Source organism: Octopus bimaculoides, chromosome 4 (assembly GCF_046866305.1).
Source record: "Octopus bimaculoides isolate indiv1 chromosome 4, ASM4686630v1, whole genome shotgun sequence".
Taxonomy (NCBI): Eukaryota; Metazoa; Mollusca; class Cephalopoda; order Octopoda; family Octopodidae; genus Octopus; species Octopus bimaculoides.
In genome coordinates, this window is record NC_142931.1 from 146962644 (window position 1) to 146969309 (window position 6666).

At 39.3% G+C, this 6666-nt stretch overlaps 1 protein-coding gene across 1 annotated transcript in view; it reads left to right on the forward strand.

Moving 5' to 3' along the window:
* Positions 1–6666, forward strand: part of LOC106878757 (uncharacterized) — a 31721-nt gene continuing 25055 nt past the window's right edge. Inside the window, exon 1 of the mRNA XM_089351696.1 lies at positions 1–289. The gene's annotated coding sequence lies outside the window, so the exon portion shown is untranslated. The remainder of the gene's footprint in view (positions 290–6666) is intronic.

Consider the following 6666-nt stretch of genomic DNA (forward strand, 5'->3'; position numbering starts at 1 on the left):
ATCGAGGTGAGCTCACTTCTGGCACTGCCAGCTCCACTCCCAGCGATGGTTCATCTCCCATCAACTTTCAGCTATTGTTTACTACCAAAATCCGGAATCGATACTCATTCACAACTGGAAGTTTTCAACGAAGGAAAGTCGACAAGTTTGACAATCTCCGCCAAAACCATGCCGTAACAAACCTCTGCTTTATCTATCCACAATTATATACGCACAATTATATACTCGTATATATATATATATATATATACATATATGAATGTATACGCATTGCCGGACTGATTCGAAAGTAAGTTCATATATAACTAACTGTTGTTGTTGATGTTTATGCTTCCTTGGTGTAATATTTGGTGAGAAATTGTAAGATATTCTGGTCTTATGATTGTCTCGTGCTTGCTTTTTAGCCTTGTGTTAATGCTGATCGAAAGCATTCCAGCCGAGACCATCCCTTTTATATACGCGCCCGAACAATCCTGTATACGTATGTGTGTTTATATAAAGTTTGCGTATGTATGTATACGCATACATACACATATATACGTATATATACATATACATACACACCCGTCCACCCACTAACGTTCATCTATCTATCTATCTATCTATCTATCTATCTATCTATCTATCTATCTGTCTGTCTGTCTGTCTGTCTGTCTATCTATCTATGAACATACATACATACCTATACATACTATGCGTGACAATAAGCGTGGGGTTTGACTGCTGCTTCTAGCAGACCGAATGACCTCTATCAAGGACTCCTTTGTTCATAAGATCATACTGTTTTTTATTTATTTCCAACAGCTGATAGTGATTCGAGTGGAATTTGGTTGCTATTTCTCGCAGGCTGATAGCAGAGCTGCCCCCCCCCCCCCACACCTGTTGCTCGACGTTCCGTTTTCTAGAGTTTACAAAGGAAGAAATATTTAGAGAAATATTTCAAATATTTTTCCTTATAAAATATGCTCCAATGTTTTTTTAAGGTGCTGGGGCGTGGGGGTAGGGGGTTAGGATTCTTTTGTTTAAGGGGAGAAAATTAATAAATATTTATACAGAGGGAAACGAAGTTGGTTCGTACGTTCGTCGTCGCTGTTGTTTTTGTTGTGGTTTTGTAGTTGTTTAGTCACAGGTTAGCTCGATCCAAGCACATTCCAGTCGTGACCATCTTATCTTTTTTATCTGGGAAATATTGGGACAACATCATGTAATATATCTTCATTTTAAGCATTAAGAATAAGATTTGAATGCAATTTGGCTGCTATTTCTAGTGAGGTGACCATCTCTACAGGGTCCCTTAACTTACTATTTCGTACAACGTGGGAAGCCTCTCTCATTGGGTTTGTAAATTTGACAAGTAAATGGTGATACTCTCACAATCTCTTAGTTTAGATCTTATTATATATGACTGTGCGTCGAACAATGTACCCTGCAAATATTATTTAGGAACGCCCACATATGAGAAATAACGCCACCGCCAAAATAGCGCGTAGTTTTAATTCTGTTGTGAAAGAGCGTTAAAGTTCAGGAGCATCATGGAGCTCAGCACGTTTCTTCGCCATTCTGATGGGGTTTTTTGGAGTAGCAGACCTTCGAAGTCCCATACCACACGAGAAAGGAAAAACAGTACCTTTTTTTAACCTTCGCCCTTTTTGTAGTATTTCAGTTTTACATCAAACGGAAAATATGCTTATCAAATTTTTTTTAATGAATTTTTACTTGTTTCAGTCATTGGTCTACGGCCATGCTGGGGCACCATCTTGAAGGGCTTAGTCAAACAAATCGACCCCAGTCTGGTACTTATTGTATTGGTCTAATTTACCGAACCGCTAAGTTACGGAGATGTAAACAAACTAAAACCAATTGTCAAGCAGTGAGGTGGGATGGGAACACAAATACACGCACATCTTATCGGGTTTCGATACAGTTTCCATCTACGAAATCCATTCACAAGGCTTTGGTCGGCCCAAAGTGCCACACAACGGGATTGAACCCAAAACCATACGGTCGCAAAGCTCGCTTCTAACCACACAACCGGGCCTGCTTCTACGAGTTCTTTTCCCCAAATTTAATCAAATGTTTCGCACACATTTTGCATGCTGATACTCACACTTTCATACCCCTTTTCTTTTCCAAAGATGCATGGGACTTCGAAGGACAACTGTTCCAAAATTCCTCCCTCACCACAAAGTTCTTTCATTCAAGCTGCCACAATACTAACCCGAGTACAGTTGTAATTGTTCCAAATATAAACACATAGTCAGGATATGCTGTATATAAACATAGAAAGAGTGGTGTGTTGTATATAAACAGAAAGTATACTGTATATAGACATAGAAAGAGCGGTATAATGTATATAAATATAGAAATAGGGGTGTATTATAAATATAAACATAGAAAGTGGGGTGTATTATATATATATAAACATTAAAAAAATGGGGTGTGCTGTATATAAACATAGAAAAGAGTATGCCTTATGTAATCAAAGTTTTCCAGGACAAACGAACTAAATAGTTATTTCTTTACCAAAAACGGCGTAATTTTGAAGTCTTCGGAATAGCAACGAGACTGTTTGGTTATCGTAGATAACAGTCAAAATAACAATGCTGTGTTAGCATTCCTCACCAAATAAGCTGGCAGAGTGGTTAGCACGCCGGGCGAAATGCTTGACGGTATTTCGTCTGTCTTTACGTTCTGTGTTCAAATTCCGCCCAGGTCGTCTTTGCCTTTCATGCTTTCGGAGTCGGTAATTTAAGTACCAGTTGCGCACTGGGGTCGATCTAATCGACTGGCCCCTCCCCCAAGATTTCGGGCCTTGTGTCTAAAATAGAAAAGAATCGTTAGCACGCCGGTTCCTTACCAAATGCTATCATCATCGGCATTTCGCCTGTCTTTACGTTCTGAGTTCAAATTCCACCGAGGTCAACTTTGTCCTTCATCCTTTCGGGGTCGATAAATAAAGTACCAATTGCGTACTGGGGTCGATTTAATCGACTTACCCGCCACCCCGAAATTGGTGGCCTTGTGTCGGAATTTCAAATTAATATTACTCAACAAGTTCAATGTAGACTTCAAGACATAGGCGTAGCTGTGTGTTAAGAAGCTTGCTTCCCAACCACATGGTTCCGGGTTCAGTCCCACTGCGTGGCACCTTGGGCAAGTGTCTTCAACTATAGCCTCGGGCCAACCAAAGCTTTGTGAGTGGATTTGGAAGACGGCAACTAAAAGAAGCCCGTCGAATATATCTCTCTCTATATATATGTGTGTGTGTGTGTTTGTCCCCCTGCCATCGCTTGACAACCGATGCTGGTGTGTTTACGTCTCTGTAACTTGACGGTTCGGCAAAGAGACCGATAGAATAAGTACTAGGCTTACAAAGAATAAGTCCTGGCGTCAATTTGTTCAAACTAAAAGGCGGTGCTCCAGCATGGTCGCAGCCAGATGTCTGGAACAAGTAAAAGAACAACAACAGCGTGGCTTTACTGTTGTTGTTGTTGGAGTATTAGCAGCATCGTTGATGTTGTTGTTGCTATTGTTGCTGCAAGAATTTATTGTTGCGACTGCTGCTGCTGCTGCTGCTGTTGAAAATTCTAGCGAGTTCTCAATTGCCAGGAATCTTTCATCTTCGCTGCAGCCTCTTTCTTTCTCTCATTCCACCAAACGCCTTCACCAAAATGTTCTAACAATAGATCGTGTGTGTATGTGGGTGGGTGTATTCTTTTATTCTTTTACTTTGTTTCAGCCATTGGGGGATATTTCAAACCTGGGTTCTCATTCCTAAGGTATTTTTCAATGTTATTATTATTATTATTATTGATATTATTATTATTCACTGAATAATAATAATAATAATAATAATAATAATAATAATTTCTGGTTTAATAATAATAGTAATAATAACATTGAAAAATACCTTAGGAATGAGAACCCAGGTTCGAAATTTCCTCAAGACACCTGATGAAGGCTGGAAGGTATATCCGTTAAATATAAGTAATGTAAATTATGTACATAATTCCTCATCTCTTAAATATAGAACTGTATTATTCTTTGTAAGCCTGGTACTTAATCTATCGGTATCTTTTGCCGAACCGCTCACTTACAGAGAAGTAAACACACCAAGATCGATTGTCAAGCGATGGTGGAGGGACAAACAAAGACACAAACATACACATATATACATATACATACGACAGGCTTCTTTCAGTTTCCGTCTACTAAATCCAATCACAAGGCTTTGTTCGGTCCGAGGCTATAGTAGAAGACACTTGCTCAAGGTGCCATGCAGTGGAACTGAACCCGGAACCATGTGGCTGAGAAGCAAGCTTCTTACCACACAACCACGCGTAAATATATATATAAATATAAATATATATATATATATATATATTTATATACACACTCATATATATAAATAGGACAGGCTTCTTTCAGTTTCTGTCTACCAAATCCACTCACAAAGTTTGGTTGGTCTCAGTGGAACAGAACCCGGGACCATGTGGTTGGGAAGCAAGCGTCTTACCACACAGCCACTTCCATTGTTTCGGTCATAAGACTGCTGGGACACCGCCTTCGGGGTTGTATTAGTTTATATATATACGTATATTTACATACATATATACATATATATATATATATATATATATATATATATATATATATATATATATATATATATATATATATATATATATATATATATATATACATACATATATATACATATATATACATACATATATATACATATATATACATATATATACACATAAATATACATACATATATATATATACACAAATATATATATATATACACAAATATATATGTACACCCTCGCGTTGTCTGCTCCTTACGCAGAGTTTGACCACCTCCTGTACCTATACCTTAGAGTCATCATGGCGTCTGATGTGGCTTTTTAAACCAGACAATGTTCTGAAAAGACACCCACATAGGAATGAACCTAATATATATCTATATATGTACACGGTGAAACTAATTGAAATTGAAACCATATAATAGTGAGACTATTTTATCACATTACAATAGAGATGTTATTGTTTCACTCGTGATACCTAATACCGAAACAGCGTAAGAGATAAGAGATTGCTCCGGGCTCGCATTAGGCAAGAAGTTCAAAATTTGTTTAGCCCACGACACTCCATGGACCCTAAGTAAGGCATGTGTAAAATTTGAATGAAATCGGTTGGGTTGTTCTCGAGTTTCAGTGGTGCACACATACACACAGAGATGCACAAATCTCTGTGTGTATGCACAAATAGATATGTAAAGCTCATGGATTTATAAAATCAACTGGTGAAGGACTTCAACTTCGGGCCCAGTGCTTCGGACCCAAATGGAAACGGCGTGTAAACCCGTCATGTGTGTGCGCCCTCTTCAATTCTGAAGATCTTACCGTTTTTCTAACCTATCCCTGTCTCAAAGGGACCAATTGTGGTTAGATATGGAGAGCCAAGGCTACACCATCAACCTCGACCCCCAAGACTTGGCTGTCTCAAATGCTAGGGCTCATAGAGCCAGTTACCTGGCTTCATAGCGTATAAGTGACCAAGACCACAGCATTGACCCCCTGAATGGGGTGCCGGTCCATAGCAGGTTTACTCGTTTACAGCAGAGTGGAGTGGAGTAATGTGAAATGAATTTTTTGCTCAAGAACACAACGCACCGCCTGATCGGGGATCGAAACCACGATCTTGCGATCGTCGGTGCAACTCCCGAACCACTACGGATACTGCTAGTTCTTTAAAAATGCCCCCCATCCAAGACACGCTACATGTCACAACGGTGCCCCCTTCGAAACCATCAGGCCGTTGAAGGCACAATAACTTAATACTCAGACGTGCGAACGGTTAAATGAATCTCGGAAATGTTTTGTGCCGCACTAAATCTGCAGGAGCTACTCTGAGGTGTCGTAAGCTTTTGCTCTAAAACCCTTCCGTATCGTCAGCAGGTACTGCAGGGTCACAAACATTTCGCCCCTTAATATGTACGCTTCGCCTGAATAGGGCAGTGAGGACCGAATTAATCCTCGCCTGCGAAGGGTCCCATCTACGATCTCTTGACAAACATTCCCCTTGAGCTGGTTTAAGCTGCCATGCCTATCTTCTTGGTGGTTTTCTTCAGTCGTCTGCGCTCCAGACTTATCGTCTGCCGGAATATGTAATCTAACAGTTTCGTTTATCTCCCTCTAACCGTCTTATCCTTTTATTTATTTATTTATTTATTTATAATCCTTTCATATGGGAGTGAACTCCCTTGCCATAGAAGACTTGTAGTGTCACACAAACATGTGATTTGTGCTGACTAATCAGAAGGCCGTATTCAGTCCATCATTTTCTTTGTTTAATACCTGTAACCAGAACGTTAGACCAAGGATTCAAGCGCGGACTAAATACATCCGCACTTTATGAAACCCTAGATTTCGGTCTAAATTCAACATTTGATCTTTTCCGTTTGATTCCCTGCGCCAAATTGTTTCTTTTTTTTTTTTTTTTTTGAAATTTTCTCCAGAGATCTCTCTTTGCATGCTAATTAACGAAAATCATTCAGTGAAGAACCATTAGAAATTAATATTTTACTAATCTAAGCCGATCAAGAAGCTTCCATTAACGACATATCGGAATTGCCGTGTGTTTTCATCTTATTTGCTTC